Source organism: Equus przewalskii, chromosome X, assembly GCF_037783145.1.
Source record: "Equus przewalskii isolate Varuska chromosome X, EquPr2, whole genome shotgun sequence".
NCBI lineage: Eukaryota > Metazoa > Chordata > Mammalia > Perissodactyla > Equidae > Equus > Equus przewalskii.
The window spans coordinates 4,893,153-4,915,153 of NC_091863.1; the positions used below are offsets into that span (position 1 = coordinate 4,893,153).

At 37.9% G+C, this 22,001-nt stretch overlaps 1 protein-coding gene across 14 annotated transcripts in view; it reads right to left on the bottom strand.

Annotated features, from left to right (window-relative positions):
- PNPLA4 (patatin like phospholipase domain containing 4) overlaps positions 1-22,001 on the bottom strand; it is a 134,034-nt gene that overhangs the window by 26,438 nt on the left and 85,595 nt on the right. Inside the window, exons 7-9 of one of the 14 annotated variants that reach the window (XR_011536092.1) lie at positions 10,549-10,595; positions 2,321-2,418; positions 1,193-1,215 (exon numbers count right to left, since the gene is read on the bottom strand). The exons of 11 other annotated variants lie outside the window; for them this stretch is intronic. The gene's annotated coding sequence lies outside the window, so the exon portion shown is untranslated. Of the gene's footprint in view, positions 1-1,192; positions 2,419-10,548; positions 10,596-22,001 lie in introns of all 14 variants that reach the window. 2 more of the 14 variants (XR_011536091.1, XR_011536093.1) reach the window with 2 other exon arrangements.

Sequence of the window (22,001 nt, forward strand, 5' to 3'; positions counted from 1 at the left end):
AGGAAATACATTTCAGAGAAGTACATGTAAGATACAGAAATCTCTAGGTTTACCTGTACCTTAACTTTGAAAAGAGAAACATTTAAAAGGTAAGTGATTTTTTTCCTAAAGAGAAATTTTTATCATTTTATAATTTTATCATTTTGGATAATGTTCTAGATCTTCCTGGTACACAATCAGCTTTTTGAGGAATTGGGATTATTTTGAAATGATAATTTGGGGGTTCATTTTATTCTTTCAGTATTGCAAATATAAAGGCATTCATGGAGTATAAGAAGACACAGGATAAGATGAACACAGATATGACTTTAAAAAGAAGAAAAAACCAGAAACCCCAAGCTCAATGACTAAATTTAAATTTGCATTGAAGTTATTAAGGAATGGAGCTGACACGAAAAAATAATCAATTTTCTGGCATGTAAAAACATGGGACATTTTCCCAGAATGTAGAAAAATAGATTTAAATGGAAAGAGATTAAAATTATAAATGACAAAGAAAAGAATCAACTTATAATTAGTGTTTTTGAAGATGATTTGAAAGCAAGTGGGGCAGAAATAATAGCCAAGGTTTGTGACAAAAGAAAACTTTACTAAAGTGAGAAAACAACATGATTCCAGTTTGAATGGGTTCACTGGGGTTTCAGGCAAAGTTAATAAAAATAGAACCAAACTGAGACATGCTGTGCCATCATAATTTAAATAAAAGTGAAATAACATCTATAACTACCCTGGAAAACAAAGCAGGTAACACAGAAAAGAAGGTAGACTGGGCTGGTCTCAAGCTTCTCTGGAACACCAAATGGTGAAAGAGCAAGTGAAAGCCATGCATGCTGAGGGGCTAGTTAGTACTGGTGACCTAAGAATTCCACCCAACAAGATTTTCCCCAAGTGTGAAGGCAACAGAAGGATATTCTCAGGCACACAATGGTATATGCACAGTATATATCATACACATAGCTTTTCTGAAAAAAAAAAAAATTGCTTCAAAATATATTCCAATTTACCAAGATAGAGATTAGAATAATGAATAGAAAATTGTTCCTAATGATGAGCCACTGATTGAATTATTGGTTCAGCTTTCTAGACAATTGTTGAAAATGTGATTGTAATTGAAAGAATGGACTCAATGTAATTTTTGAAGAGGATTAAGTGGGAAAAATAATTATTGTAGTAACTACTGTTGATTATATACCTTTTAGATGCTACTCACTGTATCTTGGGATTCACAGAAGTCATCATAGGAGTTGTATATTATAGCCCAAATACATAGAGAAAAAAAACAGAGTTAGATGACATTATGTACCCAAGATGATATGGGAATTTTGTAAGAAGTACATTCAGGATTACAACAAATGTGATGCTAATTAACTATAATACATTAGTCCCCCAATTTAGCAAAAATCTAGACTGGCAGTTTCCAAATGCACCTGCACATTGGAATTACCTGGGGAATGCCAAAAGTTAGTGATACCTATGTGTCACCCTCAGAGAGTCTGCTTTTATTTTCCGGGGTGTCACCTGGTCTTAGGAGTTTTTAAAAATCATCGGAAGATTCTAATGTGCGTACAAATTTGGGAACCACTAATCTAGACAATAACATCTGATTTCCTTTACAAAGACCTGGAAATTATGTGAGAGGAACAGAAAGAAGTTTAACTCTGTCATTATTCCTATGGAATAATCCACAGTTATTGGTGTGTTTTTCATTTTGATAATTAAAGATTGACTGAAGAGCACTTAATTCACTTCAAGGAACTCAGTGGTAAGAAATATTGGAAGACTCTAAAGGGAGACATTCCTATGGAATGGGGTTGAGCTAGGCCAACGGTGCTCAAGTAGGGGGAGACTGTGCCCCTAGCAGATCCTTGGCAATGTCTGCAGGCATTTTTGGCTGTCATGATTGAGAAGTGAGGAGGGGGTTGGAGGGTGGCTACTGGCATCTAGTAGGTAGAAGCCAGAGATGCTGATAAAAATTTGGAGGGAAAGCATCAGAGTTCTTGCTGGAGAGAATGTGATATAAACCCTAAAGATACATGTAATGGTTAATTTTACATGTCAGTTTGACTGGGCCATGGAGCACCCAGTTAGCTAGTTAAACATTATTTCTGGGTGTGTCTGTGAGTGTGTTTCCAAATGAGATTAGCATGTGAATTGGTAAACTAGGTAAAGCAGATGGCCCTCCCCAAAGTGGGTGGGCATCATCCAATCCATTGACGGCATGAACAGAACAAAAAGGGGGAGGAAGAGAGAATTCTCTGTCTTAGCCTGATTGCATTAGCTGACCATCAGTCTTTTCCTGCCCTTGGACTAGCACATATACCATCAGCTCTCCAGTTCCACACCAGCTTTCATGGTTCTCCAGCTTCCAGATGGCAGACTGTGGGACTTCTCAGCTTCCATAATCACATGAGCCAATTCCTTATAATAAACCATACATATATATATGTGGACTGGTTGTTGTGTTAAGGAACCAACATGGTGAGAACTTCATAACTGGCTTTAAAAGGGCCCTTCTGTAAATATATGGTAACCATGTTTCATTCACAGGTAAATGAAGCCAAAAACTCTACTCAAAAGGTTATGGAAAAAGAGACAACTAATGCTCACACAATTTAACAGTCAGTAACTGGATAAGAAATACTTTATCTGGAAAACCTTTGTTGGAGCTGTGTTCTCTACTAAGCATTGTAAACACTCAATATTTGGTGGCAATTGTGCACAATTATCCTATCATAAAATTGTAAGATAATTTATTCTGATGAAAGAAATCCGTAGGCATTATCCTTAGCATCGACAGACCAACTGTTCAGAGAAACTCTTTCCCAAAACAATTAGTCATTTTCTATACACCAGTGATGGATCTAAAAGAAAATAGTATCAGAAATCTTTCAGAGAATGTATCAAAAGAAAAAAGATGTCAGTTGAAAGTACAAACTGATTTTCAGAATAAATTGTTAGCCAGTTGCCACTTTTAATCAGCAAAGGTTTAAGTCCACTCATTCAATTAGCATAATGTCCTCCAGGTCCATCCATGTTTCCTTCCTATTAAGGCTAGGATTCCTTCCTTTTTAAGGGTAAATAATATTCCATTGTATGTCTACACTTTTTCTTTACTTTTCTTTACTTGTATGTCTATACTTTTTCTTTATCCATTCATCTGTGATGGACACTTGATTTGTTTCCTTATCTTGGTTGTTGTAAATAATGCTGCAATGAACATGGAGTACAGATATCTCATCAAGGTTCTGATTTCAATTCTTTTAGATATTAACCAGGAGTGGGATTGCTGGATCATATGGCAGTTCTATGTTTAACTTTTTGAGAAACCTCTATACTGTTGTCCATAGTTCTCCACCATTTACATTCCCACCAACAGCATGGAAGGGTTCCAATTTCTCCACATCCTCACTAATGCTTGTCTATTATTTTGTTTTGTTTTTGATAATTGCCATCTTAACAAGAGTGAGGTGATAGCTCACTGCAGTTTGGATTCACATTTCCACGATAATTATTGATGTTGAGCATCTTTTCATGTACTTCTTAGCCATTTGTATGTCTTCTTTGGAGAAATGTCTGTTCAAGTGAAATAAGTCAGTTACAGAAGGACAAATACTGCAAGATTCCACTTAAATGAGGTAAAAAAGAAAGTCAAACTCATAGAAGCAAGAATACAATAGTGGTTGCCAGGGATGGAGGGAGGGAGAAATGGGGAGTTGTTGTTCAGTGGGTATAAAGTTTCAGTTATGCTAGATGAATAAGTTCTAGAGATCTGCTGTAAAACATAGTACCCATAATTAACCATATGGGATTGTGCACTTCAAAGTTGTTAAGGAGGTAAATCTCATGTTAAGTTTTTTTTAACCACAAAAACCAACAAAGGGACAAAAGGAAACTCTGGGAGGTGTTGGATATGTCTATTACCTTGATTGTGTGAATGATATCACGGGTGTTTGCATAAGTCTAAACTCATCAAATTATATACATTAAAAAAGTGCAGTTCTTTGTATATCAGCTATACCTCAGTAAAGCTGAAGAAAAAATTAAAAAAATAAAGTCCAGGTACTTTGAGGAGTGGCATCAGCATGATGGTGGAGGAAGTTCTTCCAGTAATCTCTCCCCTCCAACATACAACGAAAAGGACATTCATACTCCAAGAGAGGACATCCTAACACAACACAAAAATGTTGGAGACACCCATACAACCATATGACAGAGGGTGCAGAGGCTGGAGCCCCCCTTGGAAGTGGTGGAAAGGGGTAAGAGAAAACTTCACTCCCTCCCCTAAAGACTGTGATCTGGGACCACAGGTGGCCTCTGAGAGGGAAGGAACAGAGGATGGAACGTTCATTGATGGGAACATCAAGGATCCCCTAGCGCCTTTGCAGCCTAAAGGGAAGCCCTCTTCTGGGGTGAAAGCTTTCATGGGGAGTGACCTTATCAAGCCAAAATCGCAGGAGAGCACATAGTGAGAGCAGAGCTAGAAAACCCTGAGAGTATGCAGGAGAAAGCACCCCTTCCCCCACCAGCCCAGTGTGGCTCCAGCGCCAGGGATCTCAGCTGAAGGCAGAGGGCTCAGAATATGTGGCCCTTGACCCCCACCCAGTGGTGATAGACAATAACCGTGACAAAATAACACCAGGATGTGAAAAAACAGAGCCACTCCCTATAGCAATATCACGCATTATATTAGATCTCCAGACCAGAGAGAAAATGACAAGTACCCAGAAATCAGTCCTGAGGACACAGAAATATGTGATATAAATGACAAAGAATTCAAACTAGCTATCGTCAAAAAACTCAATGAGTTAAAAGAGAATGTAGTGAAACAATGTAATGAGTTCAGGAGCTACTTTACAAAAGAGATTGAAAATATAAAGAAGAATCAATCAGAAATATTAGACATGAAAGACATAATGGAAGAAATAAAACAAAGTATGGATTCCCTGAATGCTCGAGCGGACATCATAGAGGAGCGTATCAGCATAATCGAAGACAGACATGTTGAAATGCTCCAGATAGAGGAGGAGAGAGAACTAAGACTAAAAAGAAATGAAGAAAGTCTCCAAGAAATAGCCAACTCAATTAGGAAATGCAACATAAGAATTTATAGGTATCCAAGAAGGAGAAGAGAAGGAGAATGGAGCAGAAAGCTTGTTCAAAGAAATAATAGCAGATAACTTCCCAAATCTAGGGAAGGAGATAGAAATCCATGTGGAAAAGGCTATCAGATCTCCTAAATATGTCAATGTAAAAAGACCAACTGCAAGGCATATAGTAGTGAAACTGGCAAAAGTGAATGACAAAGAAAGAATACTAAGGGCAGCAAGACAGAAGAAAATAACCTACAAAGGAACCCCTGTCAGGCTTTCAGTGGATTTCTCTGTAGAAACCTTGCAGGCTAGGAGAGATTGGAATGACATATTCAAATCTTTGAAGGACAAAAACTTTCAGCCAAGAATACTCTATCCAGTGAAAATATCCTTCAGATATGATGGAGAAATAAAATCTTTCCCAAACAAACATAAGCTAAGGGAGTTTGCAGCCAAGAGATCCCCCCCCCACAAGAAATTCTCAAGAAGGATTCTCAAGAAGGCCCTCATACCTGAAAAAAAAAAATGGAGAAAGAGGTTACAAAGCATGGAGTAGGGAGATAAATAGGTAGACAGAATCAGAGCAGGATAGCAAATACTCAAGTATAGCATTAAAGACAAAGGGAAGGAAAACACCAAAAACAAAGATAATCTTGGCATTTTTAACCAGAAGCCTATAACACAAGATGGAATAAGATGTGAGAAAAACAACTTGGGGGGGGGAAGAGGAAAGGGACTGAATCGGTTTAGCCTAAGGAAAGAAGAGGTCATCAGAAAAGGGACTATCTTATCCAGGAGATTTTGAATACAAACCTCATAGTAAACAGTAAACAAAAAAGCAGAACAGAAACACAAATAAACAAGGAGAAAACAAAGAAACACAACATAAAAAACTACATAACTTGACTGGTAGACCAAAATACACAGGACAAGCAACAAAGGAAATGCAGGAGAACCAGAAAATGAGTGATAGAATGGCAGCATTAAGCCCTCATATATCGATAATCACCCTAAACATAAATGGATTGAATTCTCCAATAAAAACACATGGAGTGGCGAGATGGATTAAAGAACAAGATCCAACAATATGCTGCCTCCAGGAAACATATCTCAGCTCCAATGACAAACACAGGCTCAGAGTGAAAGGATGGAAGATGATACTCCAAGCTAATGGCAAACAAAAGAAAGCACGTGTTGCAATACTTATATCAGACAAAGTAGACTTCAAGATAAGATAGTAATAATAACACAATAATAGTAGGGGACCTCAACACTCCACTCACATCAATGGATAGATCATCCAGACAGAAAATTGACATGGAAACAGTGGAATTAAATGAAAAGCTAAACCAGTTAGACTTAATAGACATATATAGAACACTCCATCCAAAAACAGCAGACTACACATTCTTCTCAAGTGTGCCTGGAGCATTCTCAAGGATAGACCATATGTTGGGAAACAAGGCAAGCCTCAATAAATTTAAGAAGCTTGAAATAATAACAAGTATCTTTTCCAATCACAATGCTATAAAGCTAGAAATTAATTACAAGATAAAAACTGAGAAAGGGACAAAGATGTGGAGACTAAAAAACATGCTATTGAACAAGCAATGGATCATTGAAGAAATTAAAGGAGAAATAAAAAAAATCTGGAGACAGGTGAAATTGATAACGTACCATATCAACTCATATGGGATACAGCAAAAGCTGTATTGAGAGGGAAATTCATTGCAACACAGGCTCACCTTAACAAACAAGAAAAATCCCAAATAAGCAATCTCAAACTACACCTAATTGAATTAGGAAAAGAAGAACAAACAAAGCCCAAAGTCAGCAGAAGGAGAGAAATAAAAATCACAGCAGAAATAAATGTTATTGAAACAAAAAAGGCAGTAGAAAGGATCAATGAGACAAAGAGCTGGCTCCTTGAGAAGGTAAATTAAAGTGACAAACCCCTAGACAGACTTACAAAAAAAAAAAAAAAAAGAGAGAGAAAGCTCAGATAAATAAAATTAGAAATGAAAGAGGAGAAATAACAATGGATACCACAGAAATACAATGGATTATAAGAGAATACTATGAAAAACTACATGCCAATAAATGGACAATCTAGAGGAAATGGATAAATTCTTAGATTCTTACAACCTCCCAAAGCTGAATCAAGAAGAAGTAGAGAATCTGAATAGACCAATCACAAGGAAAGAGATTGAAACAGTAGTCAAAAGCATCCCAAAGAATAAAAGCCCAGGACCAGATGGCTTCCCTGAGGAATTCTACCAAACTTTCAGAGAGGATTTAATACCTATCCTTCTCACCCTATTCCAAAAAATTAAGGAAGATGGAACACTTCCTAACACATTCTATGAGGCCAATATCACCCTGAAACCAAAGCCTAACAAGGACAGCACAAAAAGGGAAAACTACAGGCCAATATTGCTGATGAACATAGATGCAAAAATCCTCAAGAAAATATTGGCAACCTGAATACAGCAATACATCAAAAAGATCATACACCATGATCAAGTGGGATTTATGCCAGGGACACAAGGATGGTCTGCAAATCAACGTGATGCACCACATCAACAAAATGAGGAATAAAAACCACATGATCATCTCAATAGATGCAGAGCAAGCATTTGACAAGATCCAACAGCCATTTATGATAAAAACTCTTAACAAAATGGGGATAGAAGGAAATTACCTCAACATAAAAAAGGCCATATATGACAAACCCACAGCCAACATCGTACTCAATGGGGAAAAACTGAACGCCATCCCTCTGAGAACAGGAACAAGACTAGGATGCCCATCATCACCACTCCTATTCAACACAATACTGGAGGTCTTGGCCAGAACCATTAGGCAAGAGAAAGAAATAAAATGAATCCAAATAGGGAGTGAAGAAGTGAAACTCTCATTGTTTGCAGATGACATGATCTTATATATAGAAAACACTAAAGAATCCATTGGAAAACTATTAGAAATAATTAACAGCTACAGTAAAGTTGTGGGGTACAAAATCAACTTACAAAAATTAGTTGCATTTCTGTACTCTAATAACGAACTTACAGAAAGAGAACTCAAGAATACAATTCCATTTACAACTGCAACAAAGGGAATAAAGTACCTAGGAATAAATTTAACTAAGGAGGTGAAGAACTTATACAATAAAAACTATAAGACATTACTGAAAGAAACAGATAATGACATAGAGGGAAAGAGATTCTATGTGCATGGATTGGAAGAATAAACATAGTTAAAATGTCCATACTACCCAAAGCAGTCTGCAGATTCAATGCAATCCCAATCAGAATCCCAATAACATTCTTCATGGAAATAAAACAATGAATCCTAAAATTCATATGGGGCAACAAATGACCCTGAAATTGCTAAAGTGATACTGAGAAAAAAGAACAAAGCTGGAGGCATCAAAATCCCTGACTTCAAAATGTACTACAAAGCCATAGTGATCAAAACAGCATGGTACTGGTACAAAAACAGACCCACAGATCAATGGAACAGTACTGAAAGTCTAGAAATAAAACCACATATCTACGGACAGCTAATCTTCAACAAAGGTGCCAAGAACATACAATGGAAAAAAGACAGTCCCTTCAATAAATGGTGTTGGGAAAACTGGACAGCCACATGCAAAAGAATGAAAGTACACCACTATCTTATGCCATACACAAAAATAAATTCAAAATGGATCAAAGACTTGAAGATAAGTCCTGAAACCATAAAATTCCTGGAAGATAATATTGACAGTACACTCTTTGGCATCAAACTTGAAAGGATCTTTTCGAACACTGTGTCTTCTCAGACAAGGGAAACAAAAGAAAACATAAACAAGTTGGAGTTCATCAGACTAAAGAGCTTCTGCAAGGCAAAAGAAAGGATCACAACAAAAAGACAATTCACCAATTGAGAGAAAATATTCGCAAATCATATATCCGATAAGGGGTTAATCTTCATAATATATAAAGAGCTCACACAACTGAACAACAAAAAAACAAACAGCCTGATCAAAAAATGGGCAGAGAATATGAACAGACATTTTTCCAAAGAATATATACAGAGGGCCAATAAACACATGAAAAGACGTTCAACATCACTAATCAGGGAAATGCAAATCAAAACTACACTAAGACACCACCTTACACCTGTTAAATTGGCTATAATCACTAAGAGTAAAAGTAACAAATGTTGGAGAGAGTGTGGAGAAAAGCGAACCCTCATACACTGCTGGTGGGAATGGAAACTGGTGCAGCCACTATAGAAAACAGTATGGAGAGTCCTCAAAAAACTAAAAATATAAGTACCATATGACCCAGCTATCCCTCTACTGGGGATCTACTCAAACAACTTGAAATCAAGAATCCAAAGTAACACATGTAGACCTATGTTCGTTGCAGCACTATTCACAATAGCCAAGACATGGAAACAAACCAAGTGCCCAACAACTGAAGATTGGATAAAGAAGATGTATATATATACATCTCAGCCATACTAATACTACTCAGCCATAAAAAAGATAAAATCATCCCATTTGCAAGAACATGGATAGACCTGGAGGGAATTATGCTAAGTGAAATAAGCCAGACTGAGAAAGACAAACACCAGATGATTTCACTCATATGTGGAATATAAACAAACACACGGACAAAGGAAACATTTCAGTGGTTACCAGGGGAAAGGGTTTGCAGGGTGGGCACAGAAGGTGAAGGGGAGCAATTATGTGGTGACAGACAAGAAATAATGTACAACTGAAATTTCACAATGATGTAAGCTATTATGAACTCAAATAAAAAAAATAAAAAATAAAGTCCACTCACTGAAAACATTTTCAGTATCAAAAGTAGAATTAGGAGAAAAATCATGTTAAATTCAAGGCAAAGAAGACACCACACAGTTTATTTGAAAATCAATAGTGTGACTTATTTTTTCATTTCTGGGAGCTATAATATGATATATCAAGGGAAAATTGAGCAAAGCACTTTAATAAAAAAAGCTTGCCTCTTTATAAAGTCACAACTAGATAATGGAAAATTTTTACATTTAAAAATTGTTAATCTGTATTAAAGGAGTCCTGCCAAAAAAGAACTGGGAATCTTTCATGAATTTATAGGCACCGTTTGCCAACCTGATCCAATTTTTCTCTTGTTGAAACTGCTTCATTAATTTAATGTGCAAGAAATAAATATTTGATGTGCAATTAGTTGGAGATTATTATGGCCATAATGGAGCCTTTCCAAATAAACAGCTGCTCCAGCACTTTAAATGCATGAAAAGCAAAGCACAAAATGGAAAATATAATGACACACCAGCTCTACAGAGGAAAAAAGTTAAAATATTCAATTAGTGAGTAAGATGGCTGCTCATTTAGAAGTTTGGTGATGGTTTATCAAAGCATAACAGTAAAAAAGACTGCTGCACTTTTAGCCAAATATGCACCTACCTGAATCGTCATGGAAACATTTGTCTGCAGATGTCATACATTCTCACCTGAGAAGAAAATATTATGGAAATAGATATTGACTAATTCTGCCAATTCTTTCAGGTTATTCTGAAATAATATATAGAGATATATTATATATTAAATATACAGATGTATATCAATGTATATTTGTTGACTTTTGATTATTCCATATTAGCATTTGTATGCATGGCGTGTCTATTTTCATATCCACATATGAACTGTAATGATTCTGCTTCAGGAAGGAATGGTGTCTATCTGAAGAGCTCAATGTTGACTGGGCTGTTTTAATTTTGAATAAGCCTTTTAGGTTTCTTAGCACATTTTCAGACCCTGTGAAGGAACTCATATCACTCGAGCACTTAAATTCCCTTTGAGTTTTGCAAAATTGTACCTTCCTTTTGAGACAGATCATAAGAACTGAAGTTAGTTGTTTCTCTCCCCTACTGCACCAGGAACCACCTGAGGGTAGAGATTGTGACAAATATCCCAGTATCTCCAAATCCTGGTATAGTTCCAGACACAGAGCAGTTCAGTCATGTTCACTGAACGGATGCCTGAAGCAATTTTCAATACAGAAAGAGAAAGAGATAAACAACAACAGGCGAGCATTATCAGCTCCACAGAAAATTGTTCACTAAAAGTAAATAGATGAGGTCTTTTATTAAGAGGGGAGCAAGAGAAAGCATTCTCTGCCATTTTCCTCCATTTGGGGAGACAGCAAAAGGGCAAAGGGAGTTCTTGGAATTGGTAAAAGTCTGGCTTGTGATTACAGATTTGAATATCAAAACAGTCAGTGAGAACTGCTTACAATAACCAATGTTCTGGTATACTCTTCTAGAAAACCAACTTGGGGCAAATTTATTATTTATTGGGGGTGTGTTCCCTTTTTAGATTAAACTCTGTAATCCATTGCATTTTATCCTTACTCTTTGCTCTAAAAACCCATTGGTTGGAGTGACGTCAGCATCACGGCTGAGTGAGTTGTTCCGTTTGTGTCTCCCCACTAAGTTACAAGTAAACGTACATTAACCAACAGAGGATTCCCTACAAAGTACAATAGGACACCTGAGTGATCCATGTAGCCATACATCTGAAGGTGGGGGTACTGGACCCCCCAGAAGCAGTGGAAGAAGGTGAGCATATCCCTCCCCCTCCCTGGCAGCAGTGATCTAGGTCATGGGTCCTCATACAGCAGTCAGCACATGATTGTAAGAGGAGATGGAAGGGGGGGTGGGGTGTGGGATGGCAGTCAGGCCTGTATCCCAATGCTTTCACTTTTCAAGTTGCTGCCTGGCCCATGGGAGTGCCCACCATGCCGTGGTGGCACCACTCACCCATGGGAACACTCCACATTGAGTGGCATGGCTCAGCTACTGTGTGGGCAACCCCACCAAGTGCAGCAGCCCAGGAGAACTGCTCATGAGTGCAGAGTAGGCCTGCATGCACAAGAGAAAGTGCCCCTCCCCTCCCACCTAGAGCACGAGCTCAGCTGGTCCTGGCCAAGGTAGTGGTCCTGCAACAGAGTGCCTGTGTGTGTATGTGACCCTCTAAGCAGCTATGGCCAGGGGAGAATGCAGAGAAGCCCTCCTGGCACAACTTCCAGCAGACATGGCAGGTTCAGAAAACACAGCTTCAGTCCCCCCACACCCCTACCCCAAGAGGTGGCAGATGGAATCTGGGACCTAATACTATTACAAATGCCTTGGCCAAGGATAAGTTCATCAAACACCATGAAGAAGTACAGGAACACTTCAGAGTAGAAGGAAAATGACAAGTATCCAGAAACTAATCCTGAAATCACAGAAATTTACAATCTAAATGACAGAGAATTCAAAATATTTGTCATAAACTCAACGAGTTACAAGAAAACTCAGAAAGACAGTTCAATGAGCTCAGAAATAAAATTAATGAGCAGAAGGAATAGTTCACCAGAGAGATTGAAACTCTGAAAAAAAAAAACCAAACAGAAATTCTGGTGATGAAGAACACAATGAATGAGATTAAAAAAACAATCTAGAATCCTTAAAAAACAGATCTGACATATGGAGGACAGAATTAGTGATTTAGATGACAGAAATATAGAAATGCTTCAGGTCGAGGAGAGAGAACTAAGACCTTAAAAAAAAAATGAAGAAGTTCTTCGAGAAATATCCAACTCAATTAGGAAATGCAACACAAGGATTATAGGTATTCAAGAAGGAGAAGTGAGGGAGCAAGTAGCAGAGAGCCTGTTCAAAGAAATAACAGCTGAGAACTTCCCAAACCTGGGGAAGAAACTGGACTTACAAGTACATTAAGTCAATAGAACTCCTAATTACATCAATGCAAAAAAAATTTTTTTTAAATTTAAAAAAACAAAAACCCATTTGTCCAAGGGAGGTGAGATTCTGTTACTTTTTTTCTCGGTTTCCCTGCTGCCTCCATGAGCAACACACACAAACAAGAACCACAAGTGCTATAGAGAAAAAAATGAAGGAGTAAAAGTATCAATTTAATACCATTTTGTCCTGATGGAATTGCACTGTCTTGTTATATTGAGGCAGATCCTCCCATGAATAGTGAGGGGAAATGTTCCCTCTCCTGGGATCTGGGTGGGTCTATGATGTGACTAGGGCAGAAGGATGCTGTGTGTCTCCAAAGCCTAGGTACTCAAAAGTAATAGAGCTTCTTTCTAGTGCTTGTGCATTCTCCCCTTGGGACCAGCCACCGTGCTTTGGGGGAGCCAGGGAGCCACACAGAGAGGGAACATGCTAGTGCACTGCCAACCGCCCAGCTGAGGTCCCAGGCAGTGGCCAGCATCATTCCCCGACATGTGAAGGAGTCACCCTTCAGGTGATTCGGCCCCCAGCCATCCTCCCAGCAAGCCAGCTGTCACCACATAAAACAGAAACAAGCTGTGCCCACTGAGACTGGCCCAAACTGCAAATTTGTAAAAGAAAACAAATGATTGCTGTTGATTTTAGACAGTAAGTATTGGAGTCATTTGTTAGGAAGCAAAACATAACTGAAATACACATGCACCAGAACTGGAGCCACTTATTCATAAATGTATTTTTAGCTTCTAACATACAAAAGCTATTCAAATGTATGGCATTGTTGCTACTCATATCCCGCTAACCCCCATTACACAGTAGGGAAAGGAGATTTAGTATAAACATCTTCCTGTAAAACCAGAACTTAAGTCATTTCTGCTGACCAGGAGCTTACATTATTATGGGGAAAATGGAGATGAACACAAATTAGTACCATAAAAGAGTACACAGGATACTTTGCAAGTTGTTCATGCAACACTTGTGTATTGAGAACTACCGTGGGCCAGAAACATCGCTCTCTGCACTATAAATACAGCAGGGATGACAAAGATTCTGTTATCAGGGATCTTAGATTCGTGTAGGCGTAGATAACTAACACACTAACAAATGAATGAAATGGTTTCACATAAACAGAAATGCAGAATGCAACCAGGTGGAGGAACTCAGGGAGCCATGACCTTAGATAGAGTAACAGGGAATTCTTCGATCAAATGGCATTTAAGCTGAGGCCTTGTGATGAAAGGTGGCTGCCATGCCAACATGAGAAGAAAGAGTGAGGGAAGCGAGTGGAAAGACTGTTTGAGGGAGACTGAGAAACAGAAAATCAGAATGTTAGGAGCAAAGGAGAAGCAGTGAAAAGAAAATCTTTTGGGTCCTTGCAGGCCATGGAAAGGTGCTCAAATTGCACCTTTCTGACAGCAATGGGAATCTGCTGGGTGGTGTTAAGCAGAAAAGTTTACTAATTATTATTATTAAAGTATATTATTAAAGTATAATAATTATTAATGTATATTGCTTACAAATCACTCTGACTGCTGTGTGCTGGCTGGGCCAGTCTAGAAAGGAGAGACCAGTGAGCAGGCTGCAGTCCCTCCTCACTATTCGTGGATTCCGTTGCAAATTCATTTGCTCACTACAATCTATTTGTAACCCTCAAATCCATACTCACAGTACTTTCGGCATCATTCACTGACACGTGCAGAGCTGTGACAAATTCAACATGTTATCAGCTGGGGTTGAACAAGGAAACACCCTGCCTTCTTGTTACAGCTCTCAGGTGTAATCAAGTAACCTTTTCGTGGTCTATTTAGTATCACGTTTTTCATATTTCTGTGCCTTTTGTTGGTGATGTCGATGTTGAAAATGACCCCCAAGCATAGCGCTGAAGTGCTGTGTGGGGTTCCTAAGCACAAGAAGGCTGGGGTGTGTCTTAGGCAGAAAATACATGAGTTAGATAAGTGTCTTGCAGGCATGTGTTGCAGTGCTGTTGGCTGTGAGCTCAACGTGAAAGAATCAACAAGATATATTCAGTAAGGTGTCTTTAAACAGAAACACACTTAAAACTAGATTATATACTGATCGGTTGATGAAAATGTGGTGACCAGAGGCTCACAGGAGCCTAACCCTGTATTTCCCTAGAAGCAAGGGTTCCGTATTGACTAATTCAGTGTTCACTGCGACTTTATAGAACATAACTACCGCCAATAACAGAATCGACTATTTCAGTAGGTCCAGGCGGGAGACAGAGGTTGTGGGGGTGAGCAGTGGCTGAGCTTGGTCAAGTGACAGGGTTTGAGAGTGACCTGGATGTCAGGCATAAGAAATCCAGCAACATTCCCAGGTTTTGAGGCTGAGTGCAGAGCTAGGAAAGGATTCTTCCAATGGAGAAGAAGAGGGTCATGTGAGAGTTTATGAAGACGGCAGCATTGTTGAGGAAGGCAGCATTTGAACTGCACCTTGAAAGAATGGGCTAATGTATGTGAAGTTTATTTATTTATCGCATATACACGTCTTTACATGGGAATTAGGTACTCACATGGCACAGGAGACTGCAGCTCAGAAAACTTATGAGCAAATTAGAGTCATTTCCTACAGTATTTTTAAGGGATATATTTTGTTTGTACATATCAGGAACCCCAACACTTATCCACAGCATACAAATATACTAACTCAAAATAAATCACAGATGCATGAAATAAAAAAGGCCCTCAGATTAAAAAAAAAAACTATGGAAATGTAATAAATGCATTTCTCTTTGTGAAACAAAAAACATAGAAATGAAGGTTCTGACACAGTAGCAAAGTCAGACTGCAGAAGATAAGGTGATTTAAGCTATCAGCCACTAGAGGAAATCTAAATAAGAGAGACCTGTTATTTTATGAATGAATAAAACACTTCCCTCCCTCCTTCCTTCTCTCTCTCCTTCCACAAAATTTTCAATATTCATTGAACTCTTCTGATGTTTCGGAGAATGCTCTAGAGTCTAGGAATAGTACAGAACTTACGTTCTACTGAGGTGAGGGGCAGAGAATTATTAAGCAAAAATACAGTTCACAAGGTTATTGCTTTAAACAGGGTTAAATGGTATGAAGAAAAAAATAGAGTTACATATTACAGGTTGGAAGTGGGTAAGGGAAAGTGTGGGCAATTTTATATAAGATGGTTCGAGAAGCAAACCCAGCATAATGTTATTTATGGCTAGAAAAATAAAATTAATGGAAGTATCGTTGCATACTAGATTGTAAATTTCTGTACAATCTCTACCTCTAAATAAATAGGTGTAGAGCATTTGTCCTTAACCAATATTTAGCTCTTATTTTAACAACGATTTTGTTTCCTGGAGAATGGAGACTTAGTTGAAGGCGAGTTGAGGGAAACGTCAGTTAGGAAGCGGTGGTACCTCTGGGTGTTGGGAGACACTCTGTATCACTCGCTACCTGATTCGGTGGTTTTCAATATGGTGTCCTCAGGCCACATGCATCAGAACCACTGGGGATCTTATTTAAAGGGCAGACTCCTGAGACCTGCCTCCAGGCAATCTTGTCATTAACAAGCACAGGGGTGATTATTTGCCACCTTAAAGTGTTAACGTCACTGACTACCTGGTTCCAAATTCCAAAATTCTGGCATAAGGTTGAGGGGGACGTATTCTGGGTGCAACAGACATACCCCATCTTTATGATAATGAGCCACACTGGACTTCATCACTTCGTTCAGGAACATCTTAGGCTCGCCAAACTCCCAAGTTCTTGCCTTTCCAGAAGTCTGAGATGTGAATGTTAAACCACAGGGCCAGAAGCTCTGGGCAGGTTTAAGCTCTGCTGATGCAGGAAAAGCCTCTTAACTTCCCAGAGTCCCAGTTTGCAGACTGGAGTGGAGGGTCAAAGGGACAGTAAATGCAAAACCATATTGTGTCCTCTCAATGCCACTGGGGTCATACAATGAGACTGTGGGTCATACACATACATCAAATGTTGATGCTGCGTTTCCATCAAGGAAAAAGGACTGAAAGTGATTGAGTGCCTACTATGTGTCAAGACTTCTTAAAATATTATCTCAAATTAGAATAAATTGATGAAATTCTCCCAAAGCAGTTTAGGGATAGCATTGCTTTCTACATTCTACAGGGAGAAATAACTTGCTGAACGGAAGAACAGAAATGCAAACCCAAAGCTTGCCTTGGCCATAGTTTCAAGTGAACTCTAAAAACATTATTTATTTTTTTCTAAATTCCTTTTTTTAAAAAACTTAAGAGCATTTCATCTGCTCCTCATACGCATCAGCCAAGAAAGATTTTAATTTGGCTTTCCTTAAATAATCCATCATCCTCCCTCATACTGTTTAATAATATGTTCTAATATTACGATATCATGGCTGAGTTCTACAAATGCATTTCCTAACATATGGTGGCTTATTAGTGGCAGCAGGCTTAAAATAAACAAGAGTTACAGATACTTGTCTCAGTATTTAGCCATGTTTTTATTATTGATGACCTTAAAACTAGTAGACAACTTTTTGCCTAATCATATTTCAAGTATAGTGTTCAATGAAAAAATATATATGTTTTTAGCCATGGAAACATTAGCAACACAGAAAAGTACATATGAATAAAACTTTTGATTTTTGTAATCTAGGGAAGAAAATAGAATATACTATTTCCTATTTGGTTTCTCTGCTCAAGACACGTTAAAAATCCCACGCCAAAGATAATTCATAGTACTTAATCATATACTATCTGATGAGCCTGTCAAAGCACTGTCGTAACTCCCTCTATTGACTTATGTTTTGTGTGCTTATTATTAAAATATCTGTCTTGTGCCTGGGAGTAAGGAATCTGGCCTTATTTCTATTAATTCATTGTGATGTATGTTTTCAGAATCAACGTATTAAATAGACCTATATTGAATATTTACTAGTTTGTAATAAAACCATATTTAAATATATGTAACACAGCATTCTGCACATAGTATATGATTTAATGGTTCAAATGTGTAGATGTGTGTGTGTGCATACATATATATATACATGTATATACGCATGTATACATACGTATATATGTACGTATGTACATAAAACGTTGTATTTTTTTATGTAGAAGAATTTATTTATTTTTTAAAACTATTTTATTGAGGTCATGCTGGCTAAGAACATTGTGTAAATTTCAGGTGTACGCTGTTATATATTTAATATATATATATGATTTTTAAAGTTATGCTCCACCAGGAAGCTAAAACCAATATTTGTATGTCATCTAAAGGATTAAATTCATTTATACTGCATATATGATAATTCACTTAAAAATGTGCCATTTAAAATCAATAAACAGTCAGCACATTGCAGTCACAAAATTTAAAAGTTCTCTATAATTTTGAACATTAATTCCCTTATTACACAGCAAGCATCCACTGGAGAAAGTTTAGTACTACTGTGGTTAACTGGACAATTTTTTAAATCCAATAAAACAATAAAATAGTATCCTACAAACGAGAGAATTAATTTCTGTTAACTATTTATCTATTTGTATAGTCCCTGGCTCATCATAAGCCAAATCAAAGCCTCATACCCTGGAGCAGAGAAGGACACATAATATACCCATCCTAATGCAATATTTACTACCTGCCTCTTCCCGGAGGAATACAGTGAGAAAATTAATGAAATCGGCTTTTATTACGGATTCATTGCATTTAAAATGGAGAAGCAACTCTTGATATTCAAGGATTTAAACTGAAAGTAGACTAGGAATTCTAAAGTCAGTTGAAGAGAAGGGACAGGTGAAGACAAAAGAAGGGGTGGTTCCTGATGGTGGTGATTTTCAAGAAAGGGGGTGCCTGGGCCATGGGGACCGGGGAAGGTTTGTAACTAAGGCATAAAAACCTTCAACCTGATATATTTGGCATGAAGTCCAGGATGGCTGTGGGAAACCCAAGTCTGCTAAATACAGAGTTGTAAATTGAAGGCTGCTACCAACATGAGCCTTGAGCCCCCAAGGGCATCCTACAAAATGGGATAGCAGTCTAGACCCTTGCAGAATTGGGGCGAGGGTGAGTGGACTGCAGCTTGTCAAATGGTTTCACGTATTGATGTTGCATTCCCTTCAATGGTTGCGTTTGAAGTCTCTCCGGCAAGGCCACTGCTTTGAGAGGCTCTCCTTGTGGCCGACGATGTGCGAGTTACTGGAGTTTCCATCTCTCTGCCCAGGATTTAGCTTTACCTGAGATATTTCTCAGCAAGAGAGAGCAGCACTGGACAGAAGAGCAATAGGTTTCCATTGAAAACTTTGTTTTGTGTGCAGAGGGGAGGTGAACAGGGGCTGGAAGTTGTACAGTGTTATTTGGGTTTTATGTGAGTCCTCCAGGCTTATTGAGACTTCTGAATTTAATGTCTTTCCTGCTAAAGAATAAATGCTGAGAGGGCAAGTACTGGGTCTGCCTGTGAAACAGCACACCATCTGACATAAAAAGGCACTTGATGGATATTTGTTGGAAAAATGAACGGGAGTGAGTGAATATATTGAATGGTGGGATGGATGCATGGATGGATGGTTCATGGAGTGCGAAGGAGGGAGGAAAATGAAGAAGTCTCTTATTACAGTCTTCGGAAGTTATTCAAAAATAAAACAGGAAAGTCCCTTCAAAGAAATACTAGATTGGATGAAGCCTCTGGTATCAGGTCTATGCTCCTTGATCCCTTGAATAAGCTGCTGGACAAGAACCTTCTTCTCTGTACATAGAACATCAAGACAAACTCTAGACGATTTAATATCTATCTCTGTGAGGTGACTTGAGGGCCAAGAACACTCTCTGCTTAGCAATCTCTCCCTCTCTCTTTCTCTTCTTGTTTGAAATTTATCCACTTTAAATTTAGGCAAGAATGTGCTTGGTTAAAATGTAAAAGTTATAAAACCTCTTTTAAATTAGTTTATTTTATTTTGTTTTTACTACCTGACAGTGAATCTAGCAAAACACTGTATTCAACCCCATATCACAAAAATCTTAAATGTTGCACAGGGGGGATCCCTGAGGCACTTGGAACTTGATGAGAGCATTGAAGAAACAGGTTATTGGGTAGCACTGAGAGGTGAGAAAAGCTGTTGGAGATACTGTAACATTTCACCTGTATCATCTCGCCTACGACCATCCCTGATCATGGTAAAAGTCATAAATATTAATTAAATCTTCAAAATAAGGTGCATGCACAGATGGAAAAGTGAACTTCCCAGGCCAACGTCTTCAAGGAGGTCCCCAGTTACAGAGCTAAGAGAAGGAAGAACCATTACATGAAACCAAAGGAGTATTTAGGATAAAAGATGATTCTGTAAAGGATGTGTCTCATCAATGAAAATTAAAATCTCTGAAGGTAGAGCAATGGGTCAGACTGACTGAAAAGAGGCCAGGAAGACAAGGAGGCTTAGGATGGAGTGGATGTGCTTGAAATGACTCTAAGACAAGTTTTGCTCCAGCAGCTAAAATGGATATTTTCCAAGTGTGAGATAATAAATGCAGGGGAAGTTTACAGCATATATTATCATGATCTAAAGGGACTGCAGTGGAAATAAAGTTTCCATTACACACGGTGGCATGAATGTATCTTTAGAGATGGGGATCAGAGAATTCTGGAACAGCCTGTCATAAAAAGTAGCACAATTTTTATCATCATAAAATAGTACCAGTAGGTGCCTTCTCCATGAAAGTCACTACAATGACCTGAAGTTGAGATGATCTTCAATTGTCATATTCATGCACAAACTCACACCAGTGAGCTATAGGGAAACACCTGAAAGAGTCCAGACAACTGTCTATTGATGAAGGGCTTTAAATATCTCATGTTAAGATAGTGCTTACAGATTAAAATGTCTTTTCACATAGATTTACTCCTTTAAATCCCCCAACAGGTAGCAATACTTAGACAAAATAGACTTTAAAACAAAAACTGTAACAAGAGATGAAGACGGGCACTACACAATGATAAAGGGAACAATCCAACAAGAAAATATAACACTTGTAAATATCTATGCACCCAACAAAGCAGCACCTAAATATATAAAGCAATTATTAACAGACATAAAAGGAGAAATAGACAGTAACACAATAATAGTAGGGGACTTTAACACTCCACTTACCCCAATGGATAGATCATCCAAACAGAAGATCAATAAGGAAACACTGGCCTTAAATGACACATTAGACTAGATGGACTTAGTAGATATATATAGAACATTCCATCCAAAAACCACAGAATACACATTCTTTTCAAATGCACATGGAACATTCTCTAGGATTGATCACGTATTAGGCCACAAAACGAGTCTCAATAAATTTAAGAAGATTGAAATAATACCGTGCATCATTTCTGACCACAAAGGTATGAAACTAGAAATCAACTACAGGAAGAAAACCAGAAAAGCCACAAAAATGTGGAGATTAAACAAAATGCTACTGAACAATGACTGGGTCAATGAAGAAATCAAAGGAGAAATCAAAAAATTCATGGAGACAAATGAAAATGAAAATACAATATGCCAAAATCTGTGGGGTACAGCAAAAGTGGTTCTAAGAGGGAAGTTCATAGCAATTCAGGGCTACCTCAACAAAGAAGAAAAATCCCAAATAAGCAATCTAAAAGCACATCTAAAGTTAATGGAAAAAGAAGAATAAACAAAACCCAAAATCAGCAGAAAGAAGGAAATAATAAAAATCAGAGCAGAAATAAATGAAATAGAGACTAAAAAACAATAGAAAAAATTAATAAAACCAAGAGCTGGTTCTTTGAAAAGATAAACAAAACTGACAAACCCTTAGCTAGACTCACCAACAAAAAAAGAGAGAAGGCTCAAATAAATAAAATCAGAAATGAAAGAGGAGAGATTACGATGGACACCTCAGAAATACAAAAGATAATATGAGAATACTATGAAAAGCTTTATGCCAACAAATTGGATAATCTAGAAGAAATGGATAAAAATGGATAGAAATGTTCTTAGAAACATACAACCTTTCAAAACTGGACCAAGAAGAATTAGAGAATTTGAATAGACCAATCACCAGTGAGAAGATCAAAACAGTAATCAAAAACCTCACAAAAAATAAAAGTCCAGGACCAGATGGCTTCCCTGGTGAATTC